Raw genomic sequence first — 12,658 nt, 5'->3', positions numbered from 1 at the left:
ACCCAGTTCATGATGGGAAGTTGTGCTGCCTACTAACCTGGTGTCCTGTGGTCAAATTTTCAGTCTCTACGAGAGCTCAGTAGGAGACCAGCAGCTGTTTCTCAAAAGCAGAAATTAACAGTTTGTGAGTAGAATATGTTGCAGATTTGCTCTGAATGGTAGAACATGGGGATATTTTGGCTTTCCAGAGATTAATATCAACATATATTTGGTACTTAGTAAACCCTCAAAACTCTCATTTTTTCTCTTTCCTTGATGCTCAGTCACTCTGATAAATGACTTTGGGTCCCTTTGGGGATGGCTTGGAGGCAGACTTATATTATTGTATCTCTGATAGTTCTGAAGTTTCCTTCTTGAGGAGACTTGTCTTCTCTTCATCAAGGGATTGGAGCTCCTGTGAGCTGGCAAAGGTCTGGGAATTGAAAGAGAAGTAAGTTCCTTTTATGGTTACTTGAATTATATTTCTGCTGACCTAGAATTTTTCTGCTTATGTAATGTAATGTTTTAGTAGGGTGCCCATGCTTCTTTTCAAAGAAAAGATCCCAGCAGTTCAAATTTAAAACCGTCTTCTTTCCTTTTGCACATTATAGTTAATTGTACCCAACTTGTCTGCTGGTTAAGCACTCTCAGTTGGACTCATTGCCCTAGGGCCCCATCATTCCCACTGAACCAGAAAGCCCATTTCACTGGAAATTTTCCCACTGTCATTCTCACAGGGCTGTTCAAGGCTTCTGGTCTTCTCCTTACCAGAGCATTTCTCAAAGCCTTAACCAGACTCTGGTCAGTCTCTGGGTCCTCTTGGGAGACATAGTCAGGTGGTAGGTAAGTGAGTTGCACAAAATAATTTCCTTTCAGCTTTCTCATATTTCTAAGTCTTTGACATTATTCCGGGGAAGTTTGAGCCCCTCCACTTTGTTAAATAGAGACTGCTATTGGGCTGACAGTCAACCAACAGTTAACCAACTAATCAAACTGGTAGAGCTAATTCCAGCTTCCAAACTAGTACACGAAGCCCAGAACATTGGATAATAGTACCCACTTTAATAAATGTAGTCCAGTCCCATATATTGTCCATCTCATATTCTTTTGGATATAAACTTAGCAAAATCTTGCTGTTGTTTTGCTGTATAAGATATGTCTAGGAATATACCAAGGATGCATGGCTCTTAATCTAACTATAGGTTTGAAGAGAATGAGCAGAGTGATGGCAAATCTTCAGAACAGACTTTTCCTTGAAAGCCTATTATGTCAGATGAGTGGTCTCAAATGGCATAGAAGGAGGTGTTTGTACAGGTAAGAAAGGCTTAGTGGATTTTGGGGTGCAAGATTCTTAGACTTTTGCAAACCTGTCCAAATTTCTTCACCTCAGTTTCAAGGTCCCACATGCCATACTAACATAACCTAACCTTAATATAAGTCTTGACATCACTGAAAGTTGCACTTGTCTTTTAATTCAGAAGCCTGTACAACAAGATTTTGATCTAGTGTTTAGCGTGTGATATAAAAATAGAAAGTTCTATTAGCACCATCATGGAAATTCTCCATTTCTTTGACAATGTTCTGACTTGAGCCAAGAGTTTAAAGCCCTGAGCTTAGCACTTTCTTCTATATAAGCTCTCCAGTGCCACATGAAGAAGTCAGTCCTTCATTATTAACACAACCATTGTTACTACCAAAACTATCAAGTATAGTAGCTCCTTTATGTCTCAAAGTCTTATTCTCCAATGGCCTTTTACCTCAAGTCAGCATGGATTATAATATACGTCGTTGTGATATCAAAGAATTGGTAAAGCTTATAGCTGCTTTCAAGATCAAATAGGCAAGCATTCTCAGAATCCCTGAATCTCTAAATTTCTGGGACCACTTCTGGGATCAGTCAGGAGTAGTCCGGGTAGGGAATGCACCCCTACCACAGTGTTCTATCACACACTGCCCAGTGGCCATGAACCATAATTCTCTACTCCACTGCTGCTTCCAGTTGTAGTTCTTTGGAACTAAGGAGGACATCATATCAGCAGCTTACAAATGACTGGCAATGAAGGGCTCTACCTAGAAAAAAGAATTGCTCCAATCAAGTCTCTCATTTGAAAAGGAAAATGGATAAGATTCGGAAGCTCTTCAGGTTTGGGAAAGTTGAAGGCCATAGATACACTGATGAAGAAGCAAAAATGACTCCTTCAGAGGAAGAGAAGAATGGAGGAAGAATAGAGCAAATGAGGAGAAGCAGACTAGGGAGACTGTAAGGAGAGAGTGAAAAGGGCCTTCACTGGGTGTCAGCACCTATCCTTTAGGCTTTTCTTGGGTGTCAGCACATGTAATGTTCTGCTTATTTTCCCACATTGGTTCCTCAAGAGGCCCCTATATCTTTATTTTTAAATAAACGAGGAAAAGAAAATCCAGCAAAACAAAACCCTCTTTTTCACTTAAACTGTTTACATGGTCTTTCTTCCTTAAAACCAAAATATCCTAGCCCGAGGAAGAAAAAAACGTCTCTAATACATCATTGCATTAAATGAGGTAATTTGAGTGAAAGCCTGGATATACTGGAAAAAAACCCAACAATTTTGTTTTCAGAATCAGCTTGGAGTTCCAATTCTGGGCCTACCATTTATTATTTGCATGACCTTGGGTCGCCTGACTTCCTTGGTACCTCAGTTTTCTCAACTGTAAAATGAAGATATTTCCATTTGGAATGCCCTTCCAGACCTACCGATTTCCATTTGTGAATACATTCTTCAAAGTCAGGTTCAAGTGAAATCTCCACAAGCCCTTCCTAAGTCCCTAAGGGGAGTCATCTTCCTTCTGTGCCTCAGTAGAGTGATCCTATTCTGCTTAATATACTTTCTTTATATACCGACTTCATCTCTGCTACCATGCCATGAGCATCCTGTAGGTATAGGCCATGTGCTTTCACCCTCTATTCCTCATAGGACACAGTAGAGAGGAGGTGCAGAACAAATGTTTCTGGAGTGAGAGAAGTATCTACTGTCCGTTAGAACCACTTTCTCTCTTTCTTTTATTTTTCAACCCCTTTTCTTAAAAATAAAATTCCAAAGCAAGCCCAGCTTCATTTGCTCAGGTCCTTATCATTATACAGTCATTTCTGAAATATATTTCATATGATAACTAGATAGCAATTATAGAATTAACTAGTCCTTTTCCACTAATTAATATCATGTGAGTATTCTGGGTTTTCTTCGCTTGGATTTTAATGAATGCAGGTACTACCTCAAGGGAATGGAAAAACATAAAAAATTATCTACTATGATTCTGTTAGGATAATGCAAAGAATTTAGAAATGTAGAAAAATTGTAGGAAAAATCAAGATCTCCAGTGAAGAACAAAAAAGACAGATGGTAAAAGTTAATTATAGAATGGGGATGATCTTACAACCAATCATTTCAACACTGGGGACAAGAAAATCCATGATATGATTTGAAAGATGAGGTCATTTCAGGTAACTTAGAAACAATCTCTGGATACTCTGCTTTCATGAATAGTACAAACCTAGACATTACCTAACTGCTAAATGGTTAACGATCATCCTCTGTGGGTACACACAGACATCCCTGCATTTTAACATGCCAAACAGCTGCTAGTTAAGCAGACACTCCCAACCATGTTCTTTCTCTATATTGCCATAGAAAGAAAATCCAAGAAGTGTGCAGAGTGAAGTTCAACTTGAGATAAATATTTACATTGGTTATAAATTCTTGGTCAGTATGTTTAGCTATTAGTAATTAAGAATGGTGTCATTATTGAGGGAGAGGAAGAGTATGTTCTTATAAAAGGGAACGTAAGTTAACTGAAATCTCCAAAGGCATAAATTAGCTGAGTTTGTCATTAGTTACCTAATGTGGAACATTTACCTCAACTTCACAACTCTGAAAATAGCACAGATTGAAATTGATGGTATATAAGCTAATTCTCACTTTTTCTCCCTGAATAAAATAATTTCATTTCTAACAAATATAAATCAGAATCACAACATTCTCTCCTCGTTTAAATAGACTACCATGATATCTCTAGTGATGAGATCCTTTTAGAACAATGTTGAGTTGTAATGAAAGAATCTTTTTATTTTTTAATTTATTTTATTTTTTAAAAAAGATTTTATTTATCTATTCATGAGAGACACACACACACAGAGAGGCAGAGACGTGGGACTCATTCCCAGGTCTCCAGGATCACACCCTGGGCTGAAAGCAGCACTAAACCACTGAGCCACCCGGCTGCCCAAAAGAATCTTTTAAAAACTATTCAGAGACTGACAGATGACATCAGTGATATCCCAGGAAGAAAACTAGCACCCCAGTGGCCTGGGCTCCATTTCAATAGTGAATGCTGGTGACTATTAGAGCCCTGTCTTCTGATGAGGAATGTTCTAATTTATCCTTAGATGGCTGTGAGTGTGGTCTGGGACTTGCTGCTGGGTTGACAGTGGCAGTAATGCGTGGGACATAGCCACTGCAGCAGGGACTGAGTACAAAGATTTTGTCTGGCAGACAAAGTGTGAAAGCCCAGGGCTGAGGGTTAGGCTACAGATGAGGTGGAGGAGAGGGCCCAGGAAACCTGGATATAGGGTCTGTCTGCAGTGGCCCAGTTCTTGAAGCCTAGGAAGAGAACAAAAAGGTAGTATGAGTGGGGACTGATATTCTTGGTGGATTAGGTGGACGAGGCTCTTGAGGCCAAGGGCCAAACCACAGCCCAGTGGCTGTGAGAATTGAGGCACAAGGTGGGGCTGAGTCTCAGGCACAAGTGGACGTCCAGATGGCTAAACTGGAACACAAGATGGGGGCACAGAATAAGCAGCAGGAGCTTAGCTCTTGTCTCAAGTCAGGATTAGCATAGGGAAATTGAAGTCCAGAAGAGCAGAGCCTACAGGGAGGGATCGAGCAGTCACCATAGCCAGGAGGCAGTGGGGGGAACCAGAGGATGAGCAGTCAGCTGGCCAGGCTGCCCAGTGTTGTCCCAGGCACGCTAACACAGGCTGTTGAGAGCCTGAGGAGCAGAGTGCTGGTTCTGGTTCTGCCACCAAATGATCTTAGACAAATCTCTCAGAACCTCATTTTACTCTTTTGAAAAACAGTGGTAATAACACTGGTTCTCCTCACAGTCTGGGTTGACATCTTGTTCTCCTTCCCTGGCTCCTTGTCATCTACCTTGGCCTTTGGATTTAGAGAAGATATTAGCCTGGTGTCTGTCTTCAGCTCTCTTTCATTTTTATTCTCTCCCTATAACTACATCTTTAACTTTGGCCTCTTCTTGGACCTCAGTATACTAGTAAGGATTCATTAGGTTGGTTAGGGCTGGTTTATCTGCTGTAGTAAATATATGATAAATAGGTAATGGCTGAAACATGATAGAAATGTATTTCTTGCTCAAGGAAACACCCATGCCCATGCTAAGGGAGCAGAAGGGCTCCATTCCATGGAGTCATTCAGTGACCCACATTGATGGAAGCTCTGCCACCTTCAACATGTAGCTTCATGGCTGTCCTCGAAGGGGATGCCAATATTGGAAGGAGAAGGGGCATGAGGGAGTGGGAAGAAGCTTATCAGGGCTAGGAATGAAAGTGACACATACTTTTGTTTATATTCCACTGTCTAGAACTCACTCACATTGCTACACTTAACTGCAGGGAAAGCTAGGAAATGTAGTCAGGTCATGAGCCCAGGAAGTAGGGACATAGGGTTTATTGAACAGCTGTAAGTTATTGCCACATTCATCCTTAATTTCCAAGTATCTTCAGGATATATCCCTTGGATGCCCCATAGGAACCTCAAACTAAACCTATTCAAAGTTCAAACTCACTAACATCCCTAATGAAACTTGCTCCTTCTACTATGTTCCTTCCTCTGTATTATCACCCACTTAGAAACCTACCTACAAATTTCTGAGTAAGCTTCTTCTTCTTCAAGTAAGGCTTGGTGGTAGCCATGGAAATGCACTGCTCCTATTTTCTGCTTCAGGGAACATGATTGACTAAAGATCCCAGCTGCTGAAGACCCCTTCTGGGGCCATGTCTGTGTTTGTACTGAGCCCACACTGCCTATGGGCCACTCTACCTGTGACTGAGCATGCACGGCCCATTCCTGCAAGTTGTGGGGCTCTCTAGAGGGCAGCTTTGGCTCAAGGACTTCCCATCAGTACTGCACAAACTTTCTTAGATCTCTACTGAATCTAAGACTCTCCTCCCCAGCCCTCCTTCTTTTCTCTTCTTCACTGAGATAGGATCTGTTCTATGGTCTAAAGTTTCACCCCACCTTTAGTTTTCACACATGTCTCCCCCAGTAAATCTCTTGCAGATAAGTTTAATGCAATGTTGGCATCTACTTTTCAGAGGACTTGAACTAAAGTAGTTTTCAAAACTGTGCTTTTTCACATTCCACTGCCTAGTTCAGTTGTGTCCTCTCTCTCGTACCAATGGAAAAGCTCCTGATGGTTCCCTGCTTCCTGTCTCATTCTCTTCAAGCAACGCATCTACAGTGCCACAGCATTCCATTTCCAAAATATAAATATTAACCAATTACTCCTTTGATAAGTGCTTTCAATTGTTCCCATCTGCCACTTATGAATCCACCTAAATTTCTTAGAACATGGTTCAAAATCCTTCACAATCTCTCCTCTGTCTCACCTCCTCCCACTGTCCTTTCTGTACAGGGAACATTTGCCTTTCCCTATTGTTCTCCCCTTATGTGGCCTCCTCCCTTTACCTGAAATGGCTTCCATTCATTTCTCATTCTATCAAAGTTTTATTCATTCATTAGAATCCAGCTCAAAAGTCTTCCTAATCCTCAAAGACCTACTGTTTCCCTCTTTTTGGTTCTCAACAGCACTTTGCACATAATCCCTCACCCTGCTTATTTATTTAAGTGTATTTCAACCTCCTCCACTAGCTGGAGATCCTTGACGGCAAGGATGGTGATTCATTCATTCAGCAAACAGTTATTTTAGCGCCTACTGTGCTTTAGTTCCTGTCCTGGGTGTTGGGGATAAATCAGCAAAACAGATTTAAGAAATCCTTCCTATGGAGCTTCATTCTAGAGTATAACAGTGTTGAGTGGTGCTCTTGTATATAGCAAGTGCCTCATTGTTTGTTAAATACTGAAAAGGAGATCATTTAAAATACTCTACTGACCTAATGTGTAGCTAATGGCAATGCTGAAACTCACACCTATTTAAGGAGAGAAAAGTGAAATTGTGGCTCAGAATGTCTGCAGAACTTATAGAAGTACTACACAGACAGAAGAGAAATCAGCCACAAATTTAGGCCAGGAACACCTGAGGCAAAAGGTAAAAAGGCTGACAGAACGTCCAAATTAAGGAACAGCTTTTGCGTTAAAGCTAACAAGAATCCACATCAGCAAAGAGACCAGGCATATCTAGGAGTCATTTCCAAAATTAGCTCCTCTTTCAATTGGCTTTGTGGAAAATGCTCCTGTGACACTGAGATGCCTCCCATATATCACTGGGCAGTCACAGTCATCACCTCAAATGTATTAACTCTGAGATCTGGGAGGCATATAGGTGATGAAGACCCTTCATCTTCTGTGTGGACACAAAGTGAGAAAGTGGCTTTTTTGCAGACCAGACCATTCTGTTCTGTTGCTGGGCAGTCCTCATTACATTTATTCCTCTTCTAATACATCTTGGTTTTTGTCCATCCTTCCACTGGGTAAAATGTCTGCTTGTGGGATCCCTGGGTGGTGCAGCGGTTTGGCGCCTGCCTTTGGCCCAAGGCGTGATCCTGGAGTCCCGGGATCGAATCCCACGTCGGGCTCCCGGTGCATGGAGCCTGCTTCTCCCTCTGCCTGTGTCTCTGCCTCTCTCTCTCTCTGTGTGACTATCATAAATAAATAAAAATTTTAAAAAAAATGTCTGCTTGTAACAAAATGGCATTATATTTCTCAGAAATGATGAATGCATTATAGAATTCCAAGCAATAGTACAAAACATTTTAAATCACCCCAAATCCCAAAACCCAGAAAGAACTATCAAGACTATTGAGTCAACATTCTTACAGAAATCTCTTAATACCTAAACATAGATAAAAATAAGTATACCAAAATGAGATACTACAATCTTATTTTTAATTTTAATTTTATTTGAAAGCATTGTTTTGAAGTATAGCATACATACAGAAAAGGGAACAAATTAAAATAATAAATGCAACGAGTTATCACAAAATGATATGTTTGTGTTACCTCCACTTATGTTAAAATATAGAACCTCATCAGCATCCTAAAAGTTCCACTCCTGTCTCCCTGCTAACAGTCCTTCAAATCACACTGTTCTCTCCTTCCCCAGAGTACTCCTATCCTGACTTCTTACACTATAGATTAGTTTTGCCCTTTCTTTTTAACTTTTTTAATAAAAGGAATCATACATTAAGTATTATTTTGTGTCTGGCTTCTTTGGCTCAAAATTATATTTGTGAGCATCATGAACATCATTGCATATATTTATAATTTATCTTCATTCCTGTATAGTATTCCTTTCCATTCCAAAATTGTGTATGCATCAATGGTTGATGGACAGTTGGTTTATTTCAGTTTGGGATTATTATAAATACTAGTAAGATATTCTTGTCATTATTTTAGCAAGCATGTGTGTACATTTGTTAGGTATTCCCCAGGAATAGAATATTTGTTTCACGAAGCATGCATATGCCCAACTTAATCAGAAAAAGCCAAAAGTTTTGCAAGGCACTTGTATCAGTTTACCCTTATGAACAATGTCTGAGAATTCCAGTGATCTCTAACCTTGTCTACAATTGACATTGCAAAGGTTTTTTTATTTCCTTTCTTTCTTCATTGTAGCTCTCCTGGAGTAATGTTACTACATTTCTCAGTTGGTTTTAATTTGCATTTCTCTGAATACTAATAAGGTTGTACACCTTCCCATGTATTTTATTGTCCATTTGGCATATCTGTTTTGTAAAGTGCCTGTTTCAGTCTTTTGCCCATTTTTAAAAAATTGGGTGGTCTGTCTTTTTCTCATTAATTTGTTGGGATTATGTTGCAAATACCTCCTCATGTCCTGTGTGAAGAAATAACTTTCACTCTTACTACTACCTTGTTGGCAGCTCTTCATTGTGTTAGTTTTTACAGTTAATGCATACATCCTATTCTAAACAATAAGCATCGAATGTAAGTGTACTTGAATTTAGCAGAAAAAAAATGAAGTAAAATTGAAGGAATTACTGAATTTCAGATAAATGTTTTCTCACTTTAAAAAGAATACTAGTTTCTAAAATAAACCCACTAAAATTAAGGAAAGGGTTTATTAAAAGCATTTTTAAGAAAGCATTTCTTTTAAATGTAGTATCTGTGAACTCCTTGTTATGAATATTATGAAATTAATATTTGTAGATTTCCTCTTCCCTTCTCTCTCCTATCCTCCAGAGTTTGCCAGCCTTATACTGTTGAGATTTACATTTTATTCTGAAACCACCATTTCTACCACAGCATAATCTTAACCCTGTTTATATGGGGGTCATCTTTCTTTAACAGTCTTTTTATAATGCCTTCTCTCTCCCTTAATTTTTACTTTTAATTTATCTCTTGGTTGCCTGGACTTCATTTTCAACTACATTTATAAAGGCCCTCAAGTGCTTATTTCCTCTGATACTGAAGAGCATCTGTAACCTTCCGAACTCAAAAGGAAAACTTGGCAAAGTGGAAAGTGGTCAGGTGGGCCCCTCGATAAGATCATCCATATACCTCTCACAGCACTCTGCTCTGTAAGTCCAGGGAATGTGAACTAAATTTCCACTCTGTGTTCTTCCTTGGTGCACTGAGAATACTAGGTTCCCAAGTTCCTATACCAATTGGCAGAAGCCAGATTCTAAGTGGAGCAAGAAGCCACAGCAATCTAAGTGGCTCTGTTAATCCCTGCCCCCTTGCTTGCTGTGTCTTTCTTTCTCTAGGGTGGGATCTGCTTGAAAGTGTGCATTGAGACAACCCCAGGTGGATTTCTGGTCTTATAACATGCTCAGTGATCTGTGAGGCCTCTACAGATCAGTTGTTAATGTTTCACCGTGAAGTGAACTGTTTGGTTCCTATGGGAACACAGGCACATGTGCGGATTAGTGAGATTACAATGGCCATTGAGGAAGACTGAATCTATTTATCCAAGTTGTCCATGCATTTATTCTTCCCACAAACATTTATATACAAGGAAGTCCCTCCAGTGTAACATCCACCACAATCTTGCTTTGTGTGTGAGGAACTCAAGAGATGTCTTTTACAACAAACTGGAGGGACCAGTGCCAGCTAATATGATGTCACTCTGCCTGGCCCTTGTCCTCCTGACCTTGCACTCTGTGCTTCTCTACTTCCACTCACATGACCCTGGAAAGCACAGGTAACAATGGGGCCAGACTCTTCCTCAGCGTCTTCATAACCCCTTTATAGGGCAGCCTTTGCCAGCACCATCCTCCACCATCATACTGGACGTGTTCCCACCCGCCCTTCCTTTCCACTGACTAAATAACTTTGCTGAATGCAGTTTAACTGTTGCTCTTAAAGGGAAGCAGCAGACATGTGCAGACACATTGAACACACCCAGAGTCTTGGCCACGCAATATTATCAAGTAAATTTTCTATCTATTCAGCATTGTCAGGTAGAAAACACTGGTTTTGCCCTAAGCATCGGGATTACCTTTGTCAGAGCAGAAGCCATAGAGCTGACAGGATATGACAAGCTCAGGAAATTCCAGCTGAAGGAGGGGTTGTAAACCCAACCATGCAAAGAAAAGGAAGCATTTTTTTTTTTTTGACCCCAGTATACGGAGGCAAGCAAGATATTATAACACAAGTACTTTGCAAACTCTGAGTTTGCAAGGCAAGATAGCACAGTGTGTTCATTCACACAGTAGTGGAATTCTTCCCTGAGCAATGGGCACATCCACAGTCAGAGGCTGATCACAGTTTTGGGATTTGGGGGTGGGATGGGGATCTGCGGATACATGGGGAGAGAGACAGTAGTGGGCTTTTCTTTGGCGTCTGAATCTATATATCTATTTACCTGTCCATCATCTACCTACCTATCTTTAGACACCATGACACTCTTGAAGGTGGACAGGATTATACATGCTGTGAGATTTAAATTTGAGTAAAAATAATAGTAGTCATTTCAGAAGCTGGGATATTACCTCAGGTTTCCATCTCTGTTCCACTCCTTACTGCATGAGACACCACTGCTTTGTGACAAGTTCTCCATTTTCTGAGGTTTGATACCCCAATTTGCAGGTGGCCCTTTGCTCCTGCTGCTTCTCCTCAGCACCTCCTCATCTTCTCCTCCTTCAGCTCTCTTGGGAGCCCCATCCTCTGGATTCCCCTTCCCCTGACTCTCCAAGCCAATCAGAAGCTTCTCCCCTACCTGTGATAAAGGACAGCTCCATCTGGGCCAGTCTCCCCCCACCCCTTAAGATCTGTTGAGGACTGACTCAGGTCCCCTTGCCCAGCTTGTCAGACTGGAAGTGTGTGTCCTGTCCAAAATTCTCTGAATTTGCGTTCTCAAAGTTACAACTGTGCTAATTTCCAGCCTTGGCCAAACTGTTCTTTTCTCTATATGTTGCAGCTATTTTGGTACCTCTGCCCTGATGTCAATTCAATATGGGTTGAGGCCTTCTCTCTTTGATCATTCCCTTCACAGTAACAGTGAACTGAATTCTGTTATGAGCAGCAGAATGTTTATTGAAGGTTTATGGGTCACGGGAAGTGCCTTTAAAAGCAAAGCACTTGGGACACCTGGGTGGTTCAGTGGTTGAGCATCTGCCTTAGGCCCAGGTCGTGATCCTGGGGTTCTGGGATTGAGTCTCACATTGGGCCCCCTGTGGGGAGCCTGCTTCTCCCTCTGCCTATGTCTCTGCCTCTCTTTCTCTGTGTCTCTCATGAATAAATAATCTTTTAAAAAATAAATAAAAATAAAAATAAAGCAAAGCACTTAAAATCAACATCACTTTTTAAACTAGTCCTCCAGCTAGGATTTCTCTAAGCTGGGGTAACTTCCTGCCTTTCTTGTACACCCTTTTCAGAAACTGACCCCTAACTCCACTGTCTGACAACCTTCATGCCTTCATGTGCCAAATCCTGACCCAAGTTTATCAGGTTACTTTTCCAATAAAACCAGTTCCCTCCTAGTGAAGAACTCTGGTGTCAACTGTTTAGATAATACAGTGTTTCTATTTCCTAAAATAGCAACCACCACACTGTAGTATAATCATCTTATTTTTGTACCTCCCACTGAAACCAGTCTGAACAACTCACTGAAGGCAGAAACCTCCTCTTTTGATCTATATATCCCCAGTCCCTAGCAAGCGTACTGACTCATGAGCGCTCAGTAAATCCAGTTGTTCCAAGAGTGAGCCTCCGATCTGAAAGGAGGGAAGCAGACCTCTCAGGCACCATGCCTTTGGTGGTTCTACTTAGAAGGAGCATGAAGGTCACACCAGGTAGCCTGTTGCTAGGTGATGATGGGGCTCTGTGGAGGGATGCGCAATGTTGCTTAGCAACATTTCCTCACTCTCCTGTCACATACAATGTCCAGAAATAAATTATTCTTTTGGCCAGACTAGGTCTTTTGACCTATCTCACTTAGAAATAGGTAAGATTTTTCCCTTTGTCTAAACATAGACAAGGAAATCCGTAAC

At 40.9% G+C, this 12,658-nt stretch overlaps 1 long non-coding RNA gene across 1 annotated transcript; it reads right to left on the bottom strand.

Moving 5' to 3' along the window:
* Window positions 1-5,458: 5,458 nt before the first annotated feature.
* LOC140642250 (uncharacterized) lies at window positions 5,459-12,434 on the bottom strand. The gene is made up of 3 exons (XR_012038744.1): window positions 12,336-12,434; window positions 11,159-11,385; window positions 5,459-7,846 (listed from the first exon to the last, which is right to left on the bottom strand). It is a non-coding gene; the product is annotated as an uncharacterized lncRNA (long non-coding RNA).
* Between the last annotated feature and the right edge of the window lie 224 nt (window positions 12,435-12,658).

The sequence above is a fragment of the Canis lupus genome, chromosome 11, assembly GCF_048164855.1.
Source record: "Canis lupus baileyi chromosome 11, mCanLup2.hap1, whole genome shotgun sequence".
Taxonomy (NCBI): Eukaryota; Metazoa; Chordata; class Mammalia; order Carnivora; family Canidae; genus Canis; species Canis lupus.
This window is presented reverse-complemented; position numbering and strand designations above follow the sequence as displayed.